This window comes from Microcebus murinus, chromosome X (genome assembly GCF_040939455.1).
Source record: "Microcebus murinus isolate Inina chromosome X, M.murinus_Inina_mat1.0, whole genome shotgun sequence".
Classification (NCBI taxonomy): Eukaryota; Metazoa; Chordata; class Mammalia; order Primates; family Cheirogaleidae; genus Microcebus; species Microcebus murinus.
The window spans coordinates 37,973,553-37,994,620 of NC_134136.1; the positions used below are offsets into that span (position 1 = coordinate 37,973,553).

Genomic DNA, 21,068 nt, shown 5'->3' on the forward strand with positions numbered 1-21,068 from the left:
GATATCCTGTAATATTTTGTTATTGTTCAGTTCCAAAAGTATTTTGTCATTTGCATTGTGATTTCTTAATCCATTGTTTAGCAAGATTTAAAAGGAATTTTCTAAACCTTTTTTAATTGTTGATTTCTAACTTAATAACATTGTGATAAGAATATGATCTGTATGTTCTGTTTCTTTGAAATTTGTGGAGACTTGTGTTGTGGCCCAGCATGAGGCCAAGTGTCCACTAGAACAACCTTGTTAATTTTCCTGCACTTCAGTCACCCCACCCAATTTATTGTCTGCTTAATCCATCAATTACTGGGAGAGTTGTTAAAATTTACTACCACAAAGGTGGATCTATCTATTTCTTCTTTTAGAAGAAGAAACTTTTGTCAACTTTTACTTTATATATTTTGAGGCTATGTTATTAGGTATAGTAAGTTATGTTTTGGATTTATTTGTTAACATCTATTGATTGAATGTTCAATACAGGGGTTCTGTGGCAACTTAGCCTGTACATAGATCAATAAGGGTGGCTTGGTGATAGCAAAAGCATCCTTCTAGGTGAACCGGAGAAATTGGATTTTGAGCTCCGGGGAAGAAAGACTTAAAATCAAAATTGCACCTTTTCAGTTTAAAGAATTAAATTCTTAAATTTGACATTGCTGATCAAAATTAACAGTCTTATACCCTCAAGTGCAGGAGGCTTTTGTCATCATTAAAACACTTTGAGAGTTGTGTTCCTTTGGGTTGGGGGAGGGGTTGGGAAGGAGAGCTTTATTTCTCTTGGGCCCTATAGACATTACTTCTGGTTTGTCCAACAGGTTTCAGACCCTTAGGCATTCTTGTTCCTACTGCCTAGCATTTTCTGTGAGACCTGGCCCCAATCCTGTTACCTCTCTGCTTTTTAAGTTTGATGACTGTAAATACTTTATATAGGTAAATACTTATTCCCCTTCCCCCTGACAAGAGTGAGGTATGGAGAAATTGAGTTAATAGTTGTGTAGGAGTTCTAAATAATTTGTTAGCTTCTCTGTTCACGCTACAGAAAAAAAAAAAAAGTCTGTAGGAGACAAGTGCTCATAAGGACCAAGCAACAGAAATGATGGCAACTACTACGCCTTTTATTAGATTTTCAAATGGAATCAGACTATGTGAAGCTGGAAGGCATACAGAGAAACAAATTACATTTGGTCACATATGGGTGGGAATGGAACTTTTCAGCTCGAGCTCTTGACCCTACGTGGTGCTGTGAAATCTTGTTTTCAGGCTCTGTTAGGGCAGCTCCTGATTCTGATTGCATTTCCGAAATAAGCACTCCGAGCTGGTCCTCTTTGCTAGTCCTTCTTTCCCACTGGAGAGTCTCAAAGAAGGGGGAGCAGATAAGCCAGTTAGGACCCCTTGTTTTGGGCATCTTTTCTTTTAAATGTGGCCATATTCCTCTGTCTCTTCATTTTTTTTAAAAAAAAACAACTTTTTTTTGATTATAGAAGTAGCATATGATCATAAATAAAGAAATTAGAAATACAGGAATGTATAAAGGAAAAGTAGAAGTTTCTGGTAATCTATCTCCTTGCCCCCTTCTCTTTTCAAAATTTAAAAGAATTTTTTTGCTTTTATTTTATTAATTATTTTGTTTATTTAACAATAGAGTCTCACTCTGTTTCCCAGGCTACAGTGCAGTAGCAGGATCATAGCTTGCCACAACCTCCAACTCCTGGGCTCAAACGATCCTCCTGCCTCAGCCCCCTGAGTAGCTGGGACTACAGGCATGCGTCACCATGCCTGGCTAACTTTTCTATTTTTTGTAGAGAACGGGATCTTGCTATGTTTCTCAGGCTGTTTGAACTCCTGGGCTCAAGTGATCCTCCCACCTCGGCCTCCCAAAGTGCTGGGAGTATAGGTGTGAGCCACAGCACCTGGCCATTTTATTATTATTTTCAATTGACATATAATACTTGTACACATTTATGAAGTACAGTGTGATAATTCAATACATTTATCTATTACCCAACCTTTGGCTATCTCCCCTTTTTCTGTGTTTCCCTACTTATGGTAACCACTATTCTACTCTCTACTTCCGTGAGATCTGCTTTTTTAGTCCTGGTCTCTTCTTTTTAAAGACCTTAGTTAATATCTAAGAATATTTCTCCCTACTCTCTGATCTTTTCCTTCAAATTTGCATTTCTCACAAAAGTATAGTGTGAAAAAAATCCAACTTGGTGGGAGAGGGGGCCTTTAAGCTTTACAGAATATGGTTGCATGAAATAAAGGTCACGGCTTGAAGGAACTGGAATTGGAAACACTAATTCCTTATCCTTATTTAAACAGGGGTAAACTACAAGACAGAGATTAGGATTTTAGGTACACACATCCTGATCCAGCTGTGTTTATGTGTGTTGGGGGGATGGGTGGACAGGAGGTGCAGTTCAAATGAGATCATTTTTGTTAAAAGCCTTTGGAAACTGAAAACATGCCCTGTAAATATGAGATTAGCTTTAATATTGGCACTGACTGTGGAGTGTGGCCTCGTGTTTACAGTTAATATCCGTTAGTGGGCCATTGCACAAGGAACTGACAAAATGGTATTATTCTACGCCTCTGTTGTTGCTTCTGTTTGAAATTTCAAAAGCTTAGTTATTGCCCTCATTAGCTTAATATATACTACATCAAAAGGGTAGAAAAGCAGAACTCAATCTCAGAAAGTAAAGGAAAGAGCAAATGTGACTCACTACTGATGAGCTCAGTTAACTGACATGATGCAGCAAATTGAAGCATATAAGCTTCATCTAGAATACTGCCTCAAATACAATCAAGTGGGTGACAGCACTCTATAAACCGTAAAGCTGGGTAATAATGCCAAGGATTGTTGTCATCATGACTACAGAGATTGGCTGTCACCCAGCGACTTAGCTGTGATGTGTTTCCAGGCAGTTCCTGAGAGGTCCTATAAGCCCCTTTCCTGTACAGGTGCTAGAAAGTGCTGTAGAAATACAGTCTCCTGATGACTGTAAAAGCCAGGCAGCTAAATTTAATAAGACATTTGTCAAAGAGATGGACAAGAATGACCAATTTTTGGTAGACAGATAGTTGCCTGCTGAAACAAAGCATGTATTGAACTATTTTGGAGTAGGAAGAAGCATTGCTATGACAACAAATTACTTATATTTGATTTAAAGAAAGAGAGCAATGTAGTTTAATGGTTCAGAAAGCTCGTGAGAACAATTATTGGCACGAGTTTATGTTAAAATATGAAATGTTAAATATGATCTGTTAAATAATTGAGCACCTCTGTGCATTTTGTATCTTCTCTCTTTCTACCTCCCTCACCAATAAAATACAATATAAATAAAATTAAAGAAAAAAAACCAGCAGAGTTACATGTGAATTGTTCCATTTTATGAGGTGCCCCAAGTGAAATTTATAGCCTTAATTTGCTGTAATACAAAAAATATCATATGTTTAAAGAAAAACAAAACCCGGAGACCTATTCACTGTGTTTTTATGCCATCAGATAATAAATTATGGTAGTTTAATTTCTTATTCTGTAGATGATTAATCTTCTTTGTAATTGGTAGTGTTTTATTTGAAAGGAAACTACACTTCAGACCATTTCCATCCTTTAAATGTGTTCTTGCCTGAGAGTATGAGTAAACAATTGGTTGTATGAACTGGATCTTTTCCGTTCTCCTGGGAAAATAGGCCTGAGGTAGGTGGCGAAGGCATAGAGAACTTGTAGGAAGCTTGTGGCAATAAAGGCTTTCTCTTAGAGAGATGGCTGTTTCCGTTTCTAACAGTAAAACCAAAGAGATGGCCCATATTCAGTGGGGATGGGTCTTAGGGTCTTCTTGATCAGATTTTGAGGGTGGGTAGGTCTGAGGGCTTTTTGAGGGCTCTTAAGACAGGGGTGTCAAATATTTTCTATTCTCTACTTTTGTGCCTTTCCCTCTCTTTCACCTGTACCATTTCCCTGTTATCCCTTCATACTTGTAGAATAGGAAAATAAAGTAAGAAACAGGAAAAAGCTTAGAAAATGGAGGACTGACTTCAAGAAGATGGAAATACCACCCTAAACTATCAAACTCCTTTTCCAGGCAAAACTCAAAACTTTGCATATGGCCCCCTCTTCTTTGGAAGGAAAAATTCCATCAATCATTACTACAGGCTGTGTCATAGGATTCATTCAGAGGAGGAAGCTTGAAAACAATAGTAAGCCAGATCTTAGGCTAACCTTCTCTTGTAAATGAGAAGTGGCCCAGAATCACAGCTGTTGATGAATCACAGACTGGCATACAGTTTAAATTCCATCTTCTCAAATGACCTGGTGTTCCATGTTTTACTAGTTGGCATTGTGTCAGATCATGTCCCACCCTCCTCAGAAACTTCTGGTGCTCCTAGTTACTTGCAAAATAAAATCCGAAATTGTTAGGCTGTTCCTTAAGGACTTTCACAATGTGGAAATAGACCGTTTGGGAAAGGATTGTAAAAGTAACACATATGCATTATAGAAAATTTGGGAAATACAGAGTTTGGTAAACTTTTTCTGTAAATGACCAGATAGTAAATGTTTTAGGCTTTGTGAACCATGCTGTTTTTGTCACAACTGCTCACATCTGCCATTGAAGCACACCAGCAGCCACAGATAGTGATAATATGTAAGTGAACGTGTATGACAGAATTTTAATAAAACTATATACAAATTAGTGGGCCGTATTTGGTTCGTGGGCCATAGTTTGCTGACCCTTGATATAGAGAATAAAAATCACCCATAATCTTGCCACCAAAATGTTAACATTTTATTTGGCTAATTTTCATCTTTCTATTTATACTGTTTTACATGTAACTATACTATATATTACCAATTTTGTACCCTGATTTTTTTCACTTAATATTCTCATAAACTTTTTCTTTGTCATTTAAAACTTGTCAGCATAATTCTTAATGGCTGTATAGTACTCCATCCTATAACTAGCTCATAATTAACCATATTATTTCCTATTCCTTGCAGTTATATATATAACATTACAAAAACTGTCTTTGAGCATAAATCCTTGTGTTTCAGATTATTTCATTTTCCTTGAAGTGGAATGATTAGATCAGGGGATATGAATATTTTTAAGATTTCCAAAAAGATAGTGCTCATTTACAGTCCCATAAGCAATGGGAACAGAGAGAACCTGTTCCACCTCATCCTTGCCAACATCAGATATTCTCACTAAAGCAAAATCTTTTTTTTAAAGCAAAATCTTTTAAAAAATGACATCTAAGTTAATGTATCATCGTTTGATTATTAGGGTGACTAGAAAAAAAATTTCAAATGATTATTTACTAGTTGTCATAGTTCTTCTTTGACTCACTTTTTCATAAACACACCCTAGGCCCTAACTTGCTTCCTTTTTTGCTCATGCAGTTTCCCCTTTCATCTTCTTAGTTCCTTCTGTCAAAATTCTACTCATCCATTAGAGCCCAATCCAGATCTGAATTAATCTACCTATCCCTGGAGTCCTCCCTATTTCCATTTGATGTGATCTCTCTGTTTTTGAGTCCCAGTAGTACTGTGTACCTCTCTCATGGTTCTTATCTCTTTCTGACTCCTTTTGTGGTTATCTCTGTACCAGCTGTTTCCCTAGGGCAGGGACACTGGGTCATGTTATCTTTGTATTGATTCACAGAGCCTAGCAAAGAGGTTAGTGTACAGTGGACTGACTAGTCTAGTAGTGCTTTGTTGAAAGGTTCCTGAGGTCTGCCGCATGTGACCTTTTCAAAAATGTGATGTTGCAATTACCTGTGATATTTACAGAACTGATTGGGATCTCTGATAAGAGATGCTCTGCTGGTTACTTAAGATGGGCTGTATCTCTAAGTCCTAGTCACTCTTTGTGAAATCTGGATCATCAAGTTTTCCAGCTGATGATAAAGAACAATTCGAGCATATATTAGGTTACTATTCTCTTGTTTATATAGTATAATATAATATTGTATTGTCTGGTAGAAGTTTCTGTAATATAAATATTTTATATCTGCCCTGTCCAATATGGTAGTCACTAGCCACGTTGTGGCTATCGTGTACTTGATATATGGTTACTGAAACTGAGGAACTGATTTATTTTCATTTTATTTAATTTTTTAAAACAAAATTCACATTTTATTTAGATTGAAATAAACTATACAAAATTTATTTTCTTCACCAAAAATAACAGCAGTATTTTCTATATTTCTAGATAAACCACAAAACACTTATTTTTGTAGCTTTTCCAGGTTTTGCTTATAAATCAAGATGAGGCAGTAAAGTCATGGAAACAGACAGAAGAAAAAGACAAGTCAGTTGTCAGTATCCATGGCCTGCTTTTGTCCTAACCATGAAACAGAAATGTCCAACATACACCTGCTAAAAAGCTTATGAAGATGTAGGCTCAACAAAGGAATGTAAACAGCAACAACCAGATGTGGAACAACAATGGCAGGCTCTTCCATTCAAACTTTAATTGTCGTAAATTTTGATATAAAACATGATCTGGATTTAATGGTAGACACATATATCAAACTGTATACAACTAAGTCAGAGCTTCCTACAGATAATTGAGAAACCATTGAAAATAAGGGCCTTTTAAAATAGGCTTTCTCTTATATTCCCTATTTGAAAGAAGAGCTTTAAGGTGTATGTTGGGTCCTTAATCACTGATTATCTTTGCCTATAATAGTTTAGCCATTGATAATCTACCTGTTTGAATAGCTCCTGTTTGAACTCTCTTTGAAGACCTATCTGTTCTAGAAGATAGCATTGAAAGTGCCCCGTTTTACTTCTTTGTGATCTCTGCCGGTGGCACTCTGGGATTGTTTTAGTGAAATCATTTTAGACATAACAATTAAGATCACGCTAGATCCACGTCAGATATTGAGTTATCAATTCTTTGAAGAAATAAATTTTGAGGAGGTGTGGGAGGAAGGAATACATTTTATTTAATTTTAAATACTTTAAATAATCACATGCAGCTAGTGGCTACCATATTGGATGGTACAGGATCATATAGAATATTTAAAGGTACAGTCCCTTTTTTAATGGCCAAGAGAAGCTGGGTATTTACAGTAACCTATAGTAACATCGAAGTTGTGGCTGCCTGGAATTTTGGAGTGGCAGCCCGGACCCTGGTAGAACCGGCATGGAGAGAGAGAAGTAGCTGTGAGTTTGGTTCAGAATGGAAACTGACTCCAGCAGGAGGTCTGCACTGCGTGAAAAGGGAGATGGTGCCGGATTGGTAGGGTGGAGGCAGAGCACAACAAGCTGGAATACCAAGAGGACACATTTGGACTTGATACGGTTGGTGATAGGGTACCATTAAAGATTCATGAAAAGAAGAGTGACAGATGAGAGTGGTGTTGCAAGGTCACCTTTGCAAGGCGTATGCAAACTGCTGGGAGAGGATGTGAGGTATTGGCCCCTCCTTCAGTGGATGGGGCTGGGCAGTAGTGATTCACAAACTCCATCAAAACCCAGCCACATCAGAAAACACAAATGATTTATTTTTGCATTAGCTTCCAGTTATTGTGTGCCTTCCTGTGGCTCAGATACATGCCAGCATAGTGCTGAGGCCTTATAGTTGGGGGATGGTGGAGAATGGCTGCCTGTGTCAGGGAAGGCAGGGCGGGCACCTCTGCTTAGCCACAGGCAGAATTGCCATCTGTGACTCTGGTGCCTTGAAAGGTGTGTTTTAAATGGCTTCTTGACTCTTCAGAAACAGTCTGGGAGCCTACTCGTTCTGTTCCCACTTGCCTACTTCCTTTAACAGCCAGTAGCAAATTTCTAATTGTATTTTTAGGAGAATATTTTTAATCTCATTTTTCACCTTTCAGTTAAGTGGAACATTTATATTTCCTCCTGCTGCCTGCTCCTTGCTACCTTCACCATGTCTCTTATTACATTACATTTATTTCCATAACTGTGTTGTGACCTTAGCAAATGGGCTTAATTATTAACTGCCATGCTCCTAGAGATCTGCCTCTGGACTCATTGATGACAATAACACTATCAAAGTGACTGGACTCTCCCTCTCTTCTCATGGCCCCATCCCACATACCTGGCCCGCCCAGCCTCCTGGTTCTCTACTCTACCTATTCCCACACTCCAGGCCCACCTTGACTCAGGAAGATGGCCCTTTTGGGAAACAACCTCCCTTTTAGGAAAACATGCTCTAATTAAATCATACCCAGAAGTCTTCAGAAACCCTTGACACAGCTGACAGTTAAATCTCCAGGGGTCAGCAGAGCTTGCAGCTGAGAACTGAGTGTCCTCTCTATCTCACTCATAATTGACAGGGGCCACTTGCTGATAGAGAAGGTGGCCTTGCGTGGGCCTCACCTCACCCCCTGCCCTTGAGAGACAACTAGAATAACTGAGGGTAGCACTTCTCTATCTTGGCATAGAGAAGCAGCTTCCTCACTGATGCCCGATTAAAGAGAAAAGTTCTTGCCTTGAGTTGCTATTAGGGGCAGGGGGGAAAAGGGAAAAAATTTTAAAAAGCCACCTTGAGCTGTACACTTAAGATTTTTGTAAAAATCAATTATCTTTGAATGGTTTCTCTCCTGATAGAAGTGGTATACTTTAAGGCTCGGGAGCATGGATTCTTGCTACACAGATTTATTGCTACATTTCTGCTAGATACTACTGGAGTGAGACACTAGTGGATTAAAATTTTGGTTCTGCCACTTGCTAGCTGGTTGAGCTTAGGTAAGTTTCTTAAATTCTTTAAACCTCAGTTTACCTGTCTGTAACATGGGGATAACAATGTCTGCCTTGCATGGTTATTGTAAGGATTAGAAAGTATCTGTATGGCAAGGTTCCTAGGACCTAATAAAGGCAGTTGTTTTGTTATTATTATTTTTAAGGCAGTTCATTTATGTTTGTAACAACCACAAGGTTAAGCTCATTGATCCAACATCCTTTTCGCTCATCCCTCAGCATGCTTACTTTTGCCTTTCTGAAGCTCAAGATACATATCCTCAACGCAAGAGACATCAGGTATGAAGGATTTAATAAGGCAGATTTTCTTAACAGAGGGAGGGTTCCTAGGTGCTGGATGACTGAGGAAAGCTCTAGAACTGCCTTCACCAAGGAAATCTAAGGCGATCGCCGCCTGTCTAAGAGATTTCTGCCCTGTCTGAAGGCAGGGGTGGAGTGGAACAGATGGATGGATGACAAAGCCGCTGTTGGCCTTTTTGAGAGTAGATTCCCAGAATAATAGCTTCTACTTTCTGCACTGGAGGAATGGGGGTGGTATATTGTTTTTGACTGAGGGAAACCTTGTGTTCCATACTTGGGTCATGGTCCCCCATCCTGGGATACTCTATTGGCCTGGCTTTAAGGAATGTTTTCCAGTTGATCTTTTAATCATCAGAAATAATACCAGAAATTAATTATCCTATCACTTCCCTTACAAAACTAACTAGCAGAGTTGTTCTACTTAGCAGAGTTGTTTCACTTAGAGTTGTATTCTAGGGATTCAGTGGGTCTGCATTTTAATTGTTCTGTACTGTGTGGGCCAGGATTTCTCACACTCCTTTTTTTTTAAGGATCTTGCTCTGTCTGGAGTACAGTGGCATGATCATAGCTCACTGCAGCCTTGAATTCCTGACCTCTGGCTATCCTCCCATCTCAGCCTCCTGAGTAGCTAGGATTGCAGGCATATGCCACCATGCCTTGCTAATTTTTTTTTTTTTAATTATTGGTAGAGGCGGGGTGTTGCTACATTGCCCAGGCTGGTCTTGAACTCCTGGCCTCAAGTCCTCCTCTCACTTTGGCCTCTGAAAGTGCTGGGATCACAGGCATGAGCTGTCATTCCTGGCAAGGGGCAGGATTTCTGGGAGAGCATTGACATCGAAGTCCTCGAAGGCTGAGGGGGTTTCCATGTCTACTGCCTGAATGGTGACCCTAATAAACAAGAATAGGACTGGATCATTGCAACCAGCTTGGAGATATAGTCATAGATATTAAAATAAAATATTAAGGAAACTGCTTTCTAAGAGCCAACTCTAAGTCATTCTCTCCAAACTTACTCATCTCTGTTGTATCTCTTTTGTAAGAGTAAGTGAAAAATTGCTTGTGATACAAATCTATATGTTAAATTCTACTTTAAGTGCAGAGAGGCAGCTTGCACAAAGTAAAGAATTCCACAGAAATCTTCTTAGACATACCCCTTTGGTAGTGTGAATTACAGCTGTCAAATTTCTTGGTTGTTAAATCTTGATTTTTATACATTGAGTTTTCTTCAAGCAATTTATGTATTTTTCGGGCTACAGCCCTCTTTTAATCGAATGACTTGGTATGTTTCTTTTATAAAATACTTAGGGAAATGGAACCAGTGTCATGGTCCTCCTTGATCTAGGTCCCCCTTGATCTAGGTCCCCAGAGACTAAGACCTCAGAGCTGTAGCAGCATCTCTGTTCGTTCAATTAGTGTGTGGGTTCCCAGCAGCTTTTCTCTATCTGTATTTAAGGAGTTGTCTACAGACTCACTTTTCATGATGACAGAATACAGGGTAGTGTGATTTTTTTTTTTGTTTTGTTTTTACAAAAATGAGCTGAATGAATTTTTCGCTTAGTACTTTCTGCTGATCTTTACTTTGGTTGAAACCTTTTTCCTTTGGCCCACCTACCGTCTGAGGTTACCTGCTGCTTAGGCTCAAGTCCTGACATTTAGTGGCAACTAACCATGTTGCCTGTGAGGCTAGTGGACACTCCTGAAAACTGATATTTGGGCCCTAACTTTCAGCTTGATTTAAAGAGATGCCACTGTTAAATGTCATCTTTTTTCCTGGATCCATATTGTGAAGTTCGACTCTGACCCTTTGGATAAAATACATTGGCAAGCAACAGATTAAATGGGAAATGTTTCTGTGAAACAAATCCAATTAATAGTATTACTTTGTAAAGAAGTAACAAACACAGCTCCTACCCCCTTACCCCCACTAGCCCATTCAGACAGAATGGAAAAATAGGTTGTTTCTTTGCTGCTTCTGTTGTGATTTTACTTACTGCATTCTCAGATCAGACACACCCCTATTTGCTCAGAAGTTTCTAAAGTATTTGTTGCAAATTGACCTAAGCCAATTTTGTTGCCCACAGTTATTGGATCCTATTCTGGAGGATATGATTAATCTCCAATAGTTAGAGGCAGGGGAGGGCTATAGGTTTACTCTCCATGACCGGTATATTACAGTGAAAGCAATTCTGATCAAATTCTGCCACAGAAACATTTATTTAAAATCAAGCACAAAACAATCATATAGCCTGATCTGTACACCCAGAGACATTCTAGCTCTTTTTCTTTCCAACCACTGTCTTGCTTGAGAGGTTCACCAGACATAAATGTGACAATATTCCAGCGAGTAGGATTCTACTTACTTTCTAATCAGAGGGCACATCCAAATCCTCCATTAAGTGTCTGGATATAAGATTTGTTGAGACTTCTGAGTCTAAGCTGTCCAAAGGGGTCCCTTGACCCAAAGGGGTCAAGGACATTGGGCTAACTAGAGTCTTATATCCAATTCATGCAAAGATGGGAGCAACTGAATAATATCTCTAACTAATCTGCTGCCTATCTTGAACATCAAGCAGTTTCTCTGGTGAAATATCATTTCTAGTATCCATTGTTCTAATGAACAAACCATCAGAAGTGCTTCAGAGCTGAAGCTTTTTTCCCATTTAAACAAATTAAGGTATATTTTATGTATAGTAAAATTCACACTTTTTAGGGTACAGTTCTACAAGTTTGGGCAAGTGCATAAGTTTGTATAAACATCCCAGTCAAGATAGAGAATACTCCCTTCACCCCCTAAAATTCTCCCATGCCTTGATTAAATGTCAGCTTTATTATTGGCTGGGTGCAGTGACTCACACCTGTAATCTTAGCAGTCTGGGAGGCCGAGGCGGGAGGATCACTCAAGGTCAGGAGTTCGAAACCAGCCCGAGCAAGAGCAAGACCCCATCTCTACTAAAAATAGAAAGAAATTAATTGGCCAACTAAAAATATGTAGAAAAAATTATCTGAGCATGGTGACACATGCCTGTAGTCCCAGATACTTGGGAGGCTGAGGCAGGAGGATGGCTTGAGCCCAGGAGTTTGAGGTTGCTGTGAGCTAGGCTGACGCTACGGCACTCTAGCCCAGGCAGCAGAGTGAGACTCTGTCAAAAAAAAAAGTCAGCTTTATTGAAAAGTCATTCATATGCCATACAATTTACCTACTTACAATGTACAATTGAGTGGTTTTTTGTATACTACATTATTAATTTTAAAAAGTGTGGTAAAATATATATATAACATAAGGTTTGCCATTTTAAGCATATTTAAGTGTAGAATTTCATGGCATTAAGTACATTCACAGTGTTGTGCAACCACCACTTTTACTTCCAACACTTTTTTTATCTCCCCAAACAGAAGCTCTGTCCCCATTAAGCAACAGCTTCCCATTCCTCCCTCCCCTATCTCCTGGTAACCATTGTTCTACTTTCTGTTTCTATGAGTGTGCCTATTCTAGGAACTTCTTGTAAGTGGAATCATACAATATTTGTCCTTTTATGTCTGGCGTTTCACTTAGCACAGTGTTTTCAAGGTTGAAGCATGTATCAGAACTTAAATCCTTTTTAAGGCTGAATAATATTCCATTGAATGTATATACCACATTTTGTTAATCTATCAGTGGACATCAGGTTGTTTCTACCTTTTGGCTATTGTGAATAATGTTGCAATGAACATTGACACACAAGTATCTGTTTGAGTCCCTGTTTTCAGTTCTTTTGGGTATGTATATATCTAGGAGTAGAATTGCTGGGTCATATGATAATTCTGTGTTTAGCTTTTTAAGGAACTGCTGAACTGTTTTCCACAGCAACTGAGCCATTTTACATTCCCACTGGTAATGTACGAGGGTTTCATTTTTTCCATATCCTTGCCAGCACTTGTTATTTTCTATTTTAAAAATTATAGCCATCCTAGTAGGTGTGAAATGGCATCTCATTATGGTTTTGTTTTGCATTTCCCTAATGACTAATGATTCTGAGCATCTTTTCATGTGCTTTTTGGCTGTTCGTATTAATATACCTTTGGAAAAATGTTCAAGTCCTTTGCCTGTTTTTTTTTTTAAACCTGGGTTTGTCTTTTTTATTATTGATTTGTAGTTCTTGATTATGGGCTTTCATTAGAGATTTCAGTTGCTAACTAATCACCCCTGGTGTTTGTCTTTTCAGCTAGGGTTCTTCAGATGTTAACAGTGGTGTGCTGGTAGATGTTTAAAGGTCTGATTGATAGCATTTACTAGTTTCTGTGGTTGATTTTAAGCTACCAATTTGTCCTCACTAAAGTAACAAATGAGTTGGGAAGAGATGGTGCATAATCAACTCTTTCTAGCCAGTGCTATCAAGCTGCCGGCACGCCACTGAATGTTAGCTAACTGACCTACGTGGTAGAATAAAACAAACAGACACACACACACACACACACACACATATGTATATTTTCAGTGTCTATACTGAAAATATTTTAAATTACAGACATTATAACTAATAATGATTTTTAATTATAGCACTTCAGCTCCCCCAATAAAAGTAATGGGAAAAAAAGCTGCCATTTGTTGAGCATATCATATGCTAGACATTTTCCAAGTGTTTAACAGACATTATCAGTAAACAAGAGGAAATGTAGAACAAGTTAGTAGTAGGCTGGGACTTGAAGCCAAACTCCAGAGCCCATGCATTTGACCGCTGTACCACACTGTCTTCTGTCTCATGAGTAGGATTTACTTACTGAGTGCTGACTACCGTAAACAGAATGGATAATTTTCTTCTAATACCAGGTATCCTTCTTTGTTACTTTCTACCTTCCAGCCCCTCTAAAACCTGTTCAGTTTGGAAGGGAAAACTAAAGCTGTGGTGGCACCACTGTTACCGAAAGCTCGGCCACTTATCCTCAGGGATGCATTAGAAGGAGAACAAGTGGTTTGAAGAGGAAGGAAAGAGAATTTTTAATATTTTGTCAGCACAGGAGGAGGATGGAGACTGCTTTCTGAAATGCCATCGTCCTCTGGTGCACCTGGTGGTGCAGGGTGTGGAAGGGTCCTCCACTGGACTGCTTTTGCAAAGCTGTTACTGAAAACTAGGCACTTGTCCACGAGGCTGAATCAGAAGAATGAGGACAAGTGGTTTGAGGAGGAGGAAAGAGAATTTTTATTACTTTGCTGGGAAAGGAGGAAGATGGAGACTCCTGTGTGAAATGCCATCGTCCTCCTAATAAACAGAAATACAGAACTTTTAAAGGATGGGTTCTCAGCTTCAGGCAATTACTGTTCAACTACAGTTGATGATTTTGATCATCCCATTTCTTGTGCTCCATCCAGGACTTCCCTTTACCAGGTCTGGGCTGAGCCATCTCCTTTAGCACAAATAACAAAAGACTTACCCTGCCCATCCCAAGTACTGGCCTGAGGCAAGGATGCAGGTTTAAGTTCTCAAAAAGGAGTGGAGGATGTTTTAAGGAGACAGAAAATATTTTTGCCACTTTTTTCAGGCCATTCCCTCTGCTACATATTACCCACTCTCAGTATTTCCCTTCCATATCTATGGGAGTAGAACTGCAAGGGGTTAAAAATATCCTTTTACTGATGGAAAAACCATGCATTGTAAGAAAAATTTAAGCAAGTCAAAAATGGCAAAAATAGAAAATGAAAATCCCCCAAGATCCTGTGTGTTAGAGATAATCATTATTAACAAGTAGCATTTATTCTTTCAGAGCTTTTTCCTTTTTTTCTTTTTTTTAAGCTAGTCAAATTTAGCAGTGGGGGGTTGAACAGAGCTTTTTCTTTACCACCCCCCCCTTTTTTTTTACAAAAATGGGATGATTCCTTATAATCTGAACCTTTTTTCACTTGATAATATAGTTGGGCTATTTTCCGTGCCAGTATGTATAGCTTTACTTCATTCCTTTTTACCAGCTGCATAATATCCGTTGTGTGAAAGAAATGCAAGAAATTTTGAAGGGCTGTTTTGAAGAAGGGATGGTAAGTGGCACATGGGACAAAAAGGTTGATAGCCACTGTTGGGTACTAACAACAGGGGCACTAAACTGTCCATTCCTCTTCCAGAGGCTACCATAACTTACCTGAAATGATAAGATGAAAATCAATTAGTACTGGTAAGAGTTACAGGAAAACTCAAACTAAGCTAGTCAGGGATAATTGAGACATAGGAATTCCTTCACATGTCTTTAGGGCTTTGTGGCTGTGGTCTTTGAAGCCCTGTTTGGAATCTCTTCTTTTCCAGTAGGCTCTGCTCTGAGTTTGAGAAACATTGTTTTCTAGGAAGCACTACCTTTGAATTTCTCTTTATCTGTTACTTATTTTGAGAGATGGCTGCCACCAGGTTTTCTTGTTCTGACCTGTCAGTTTTCACTGGTTTTCACTGTTTCTTTGTTTTCTTTTCTGTCCCAGGCACTTGTCACTAGCTAAGCACCTATTGACTCTGTCAGGTGTGGCATTTATTATTGTTGCAACAGGGAATTGATAGGAGAAAAGAAGGTTATCTAGAGGGTGAGTTAGCCAAGAAGTGGAAGAAGACAGCCATTATTAGGTTGCTGTCAAAATAGCATACTTTACTCGCTGGCATGTATCACTCCAGGGAATGAAATAATCCAAGAATGATAAGCTCTCAATTGCCATCTGTCGGTTTGTGATGTTGCTTGCCTTGTTCTAGTTAACATTGAACACTGACCGCACATGGCACTTGGAGAAACTTAGAGGAAGATAAGATGATCATGGGGTGTAAAGCAAACTGACTGAATACTTGCAGGAAGATGGGCTAAAGGCTAGTGGTATCAATTTATCAGGATTTGTCTGTCTTATGCTCTCTTCTCCTTCCCTCTCTACCCAGGGAGCTGGCAGCATGGTGTTTTCCCCTGTATTACAGCATATTTAGATTTTTTAAAAATCAGTTTAAAGAAGTTCGTTTAATAGGGTTGAAGGGGGCTATGCTTTTAGGGTTGGGGTCGGGAGTATCATTTATCATAATTAGGAAGGCATGGTAGATTATGGGTGTTTGAAGCTCATAATGGACATGTTATGTTATTATCTTTCAAATTACATGCTAAGCGTCAGGCTTGTATCATAACATTTTATTGTTCCTTCTGGTCTGTATCCTCTTCTAAGGCAAATCACTGTATGCCAGCTGTGCAGCGGGCAGGGACGAGGACCAGCTATGAACTGTGCCAGAGATCGTGCTTCCCTGCTTGGGTTGATTAGACTAAGAGTGGCCACCTGTACTCAAGAGAGCCCATTCCTAATCACCTGGCGAGTGACATGGGCTTGACAAAATGAGCTGGGCCATTCATATTCCCTTCCTTGGAAAATAGAATTGAGAGGCTGAGAAACTAAGGTAGTTTACAACAGTAATTAGGAGCTGAAAGATGATGATAGGCCATGTCCAGGCTGGTGTTACGAGGGGGCAGAAATCATGAGTAAACGGAGGGGGCTGGTAAGAGAGGAATAGAAATGCCCTGAGAGACAGAGGAACTGTTCTCCCCAGCCACCCTGAATCCAGAAGCACCTTCCAGTTCTCCTGCCCTAAGATTCTCCTGGGAAACCTGTGTTCTTAGCATAAACCTCACTTTTCTTGAGCCAGCTTGAATAAGACCCTATTTTCTCACAGTAGAAATGACCAGACCAGATCTTGACCCCTACCTTTACAGTTGTAGACTTCTGGGTTGAGTCAACAACAGTTGGTTAATATTAAGTGCTGAAACCTGTTCTGAGTATTATGGGGAGCAGTGGAAAAACACAGATACCTGATTATTTCTCTCAAGCTCAGTGCTGACGTTATAGGCTTTGAATCTGTGTTCCTGGCAAACAGTGAGAATGAAAAGAGGCAGGGTTCCTGACTGTTCATTTATCACCTCACAGCTCTCAACCAACAGGGGGCCTTCTTTATCCTATTTAACCTTTCCGTGGAGTATTTGCCTTTCATTTATTCCTCTTTCCAGTCAACTGTTGATTATTCATGTAATATTGGGAAGCATTAAGGTGAATAATAGAAGACTGCCCCGCCTTGGCCTCTCTTCCTTGCCACAGCAGCATTGAGACCCAGAAATGGAAACACCTAGCAGGAGAGGTAAGGGGGCTGAAAAAAGATGCGGTGGGGCCAAGCAAATTAATATTGTTTTTCTCTCACTTGTACACTTTTTTCCTAAATGCTCCTTTTCTGGTGTCGGTAGATCACTGGAATGGCAGTGCCTTTTGTTTGATTAAAGTCAAAATGTGGGAGCTTTTTAAAAACTAAAATAGAGTTGGGGATATTGACTAGGATGCTGTTTTCCTCTGCCGTCTATTATATCCCTCTTCTGTCAGTGCCACGCAGCTTTCTCGTTGGCTAAGTTTAATGTGGAGCCATTAGCCACCATTTTCAGTTCAGGATTTAGAACTCAGCTAGCTAAAATATCTACAATGGTGTTTCTCTAGGTATAGCTCTTGACTTACTCGTATCAAAGTCACCATAGGTGCTTATTAAAAATGCTAATTCCTGAGTTCTACCCAAGACCTATTGAGTCTAGATATGGGAGAAGGGAGGGAATTGGCTTGGGAATATGAATTTTAACCCACCCACCTCCAGATGATAGTTCTTCATACTCAACTCTGAGAAAGACTACTCTGTAAAATGACCTGAGGGGACTTGGAGGATAGTTTTGGGAGATTACCAACACTTCTGTTTCACTCACTATTTGTAGAGCAAGTGAGTGGGTGGGGAGAGGAAAGTGGAGCATTCCAGGTATCAGGTGGTATTTTTCTAAGTGCAAATAGATAAGGAAGGACTCTATACTATAAGGAAAGTGAAGAGAAACAGAGATTCCAACATGCTAAATTAGATGATACTTAGCACTCAAATATTTGTTAAATTAATTCCTTTGATAATTGAGAGTTGATTGGGCAGGGACACAGGAAAATTGTGTTTAAGTTTCAGACTTGGCTTACATCCATGTTTCCTTCTAAAGATACCACCCTCTTCTCCATTTCTGCATTGTCTTTATTTAGAGTGAAAATAGCCAGTCATCTCCAACTCATCTGGGGTTTTGTGGTAATTTAAATATGTCATAGGCATTGCATAATGCCATTCAATGGTTGTACCTAAATATAACTCTACTAATCAAAATGAGGATATTGTGTTTATTTTAAGAGCATGATTATAGTGTTCAGCCTTTTTGAAACACTGTCTGTGTGGAGTAAAACAAGGTCCTGTGTTTCATTGCTTTCCAGGCATTCCCCAACAACTGTTGAATGGTTTTGTTCCAAAAGTTTCTTTGGAAGTCTGTTTAGAATTCAGATTGCATTTTCCCATGGACACAATATTATTCTTGTGGGTCAGGTTCCCAGACCAGCCGGCAAAAGCCTGTTTAATCTGAAGTGGAGTAGAAGTCCAGCCCTCCAGCCCTTAATCAAAATTTCTAAAAGTGCTTTTAATGGGGAAAAGACCATTAAGGTTCAGACCTGTGATCCCAGGCATGCATCCCAGCTTCATTCTCTAAGCAGAATCATAGGGATTTATTGTTGGAGGGAATAATTTAAACCCCTTCACATGGCCTCCTAGGCTTTGTGTGATCTGACTTCTGCTCACCTCTGCAGTATCATTTCTTACCATGTTTTCCCTGGCACTCCATATTATCTAGGCAAAAAGAGCTACTTTGAGTTCCCTGGATTTGCCTTTGTCACCTCTGAGCCATTTAAGCCTTTACTCATGCTTTTCCCTCTGCCTGGAACCGTCTCTTCCCGCCTACCCCTAACTAGTGTTTGCATTACAGGCTCTCAAAACTCTGATCACAGTTTTTATTACAGTGTGATTTGCATGCTTTTTGTCATTTCTCTTCCCTCCTGCCAGACTGAATACTCCACAAAAGCTAAGACCATGTCTGTGTTACTCACTGTGGTATCCTTGGCACTTAGCGTAGTGTCTGGCAGGTTGTAGGTTCTGTGGCAGGTGAATGAATGATCTAGTCCAGGGGTTCACAACCTTTTTGTAGCTGCTCTCCACATGATGGATGGTCTTCACATGTTCAACAGACTAAGCTGAGGGCCACATCAATAAGAAGGTAATGTTTGGGTTATGCAGAATTTCTAAACACTGTATTTGTAACTCAAACCTTTTCTGTACAACTCAAGAAATCACATAGGAATACAAGTGAGAAAGCGAATTTTCCTGGCAAATGAATATATACGCAAATCATTTGCAAACTTCACTACTTGCACTATTTATAATAAATTACTTCCCTGATGACACATACCCATGAGCTGGTAAACCGTGCTGAGAACCCTCGAGCTGATCCAGCCTTCCTCCTCTTTTACAGATGTGGACTCAGAGCTTTAGAGAGGGCACATTCTTTTGCCCAAGCCCATAGCTAGCAGCTGTTTTAGTATTAGAACCTAGTGCTTCTGACTCCCAGGCCACTGCATTTTCTTCTGGAGGTATGCATTTCTATAAATAAAGTCGGACTGCACTGGAACAACTTATCCTTCTAGGGGTATTTGAGGCAGTCTCAAATCACTTGACCAAGGTCACTACTGGTAATGTATGGGGGAACCGGAAAAATGAAGCAATATAGAAAGTACCTTCTGTAATTTAGATTTGATTCATTTGATGCTGGGGCCTGGAGGAGGAGCTAAGGGAGTGCAGCTTATCCAAGGCATTGCTTACAGAATTTAGACATAACAGATGGCTTTTCATTATTCTAGGATTCCACATCTGTTGGGAGTATAGAACATAACTGAATGCTCAGTGGGTATTTCTTGATTATGCAATTTGCTAAAATCACTCTGCTAGTGTGATGATGAATTTTAGAATTTTAGAATTTTCTATACCATTTAGCATTTAATTAATGAGCATGTGGTTTGATAAATGTTATTAATATTACTGCAGTAGTAATTTCATGCGTTTCTTATAGAGCGAGGATGAGTTTTTAGGTCATTCTTTTGGGGGCCCTGCCTGAGCTATTAAAAATTATGTAGTGCTTTGAATATTTCTTGCCTAATGTTATTTGCCTTCTCATTGTGGCTCTTAGGGGTTTTCTTCTGCTCAGAATCTTCCATAAGACTGTGTTAAAGGATGTACAGCCTAGTGGATCACCTTAGTAAAGTTCAAAGGCATTTAAGAGAAAGATCGATCTGCAAGGAGGAAAAATCTGTAGACTCCTGGAGAAGAAGGGCAGGCAGTGCTTTTCCAGGTGTCAGCCTGGGACTGAGGGTTGGGTTCTCATGGGTAGGTCCGTAACTGGCTGGAGGGGATGGCATAGCTCAGTTCTCCACCTAGCTTTTAGTAGGACACACTCCAGGAATCCCAGTTCTGGCTGTTTGTTTCTCCCATTGGTGAAGAAAACAGCCAGTAGATGGCTAATTAAAATGATCGTAAGCTCAAAAGCCAATCTCAAAGGCTTATGAGAGCCAAGCATCCTTCCACCTTCCACTAGGCTGCTCCAAGTCCTCAGATGCTAGTTGACCAATATCATAATGGATAATAAAGGAAAGCACCATTCATTGCACCCCTTTAAGAAAAGATAATGTATGTCTTTGTATGCCTTCAAACCATCAGTGGTTTGCTCCATCGTGGATTTGCTTGCGTGCCCCTCCTTCTTTAATGTCACTCTGAATAAACTCTTTTGTCTGTTTGGGCTGAAGGTACAGAATGAGTCCAGAAGGGGCTCTTCTTGGAGTCATGCATTTCCTTCCCCCTGGTGACTGCCAAACCACCAAACTCTAGGCCATTTGTATCTGTCTCAATTTCTCCTTATAACGTGGCAAAACACGTTTTGGTGCTAGATATGAAGCAAAGCTTCCTGGAGTGAACCAAATGTGGAAAGTGCTGTAATTTGAGGCAGTTTTCAGAAAAGAGCTCCTTCTGGTATATAAAGGCCCTTTTTCTTTTTTTCCTTTCTTTTTTCATTTATGCCTCATCACATTTTGTTCAATTTCAGCTCATCAGAGGCTGAAGTTTTCTTTTGATGTCTGTTTTCTAGAATAGCCCTTACCTGAAAAAAAGGAACAAAAGGCCAACTCCACGGCTTTCAATTT

General features: G+C 39.6%; 1 protein-coding gene across 11 annotated transcripts in view; it reads left to right on the forward strand.

Annotated features, from left to right (window-relative positions):
* TMEM164 (transmembrane protein 164) overlaps positions 1-21,068 on the forward strand; it is a 159,736-nt gene that overhangs the window by 25,722 nt on the left and 112,946 nt on the right. Inside the window, exon 1 of one of the 11 annotated variants that reach the window (XM_075999355.1) lies at positions 13,490-17,127. The exons of the other annotated variants lie outside the window; for them this stretch is intronic. The gene's annotated coding sequence lies outside the window, so the exon portion shown is untranslated. Of the gene's footprint in view, positions 1-13,489; positions 17,128-21,068 lie in introns of those variants that run through there. 11 annotated transcript variants of the gene reach the window in all.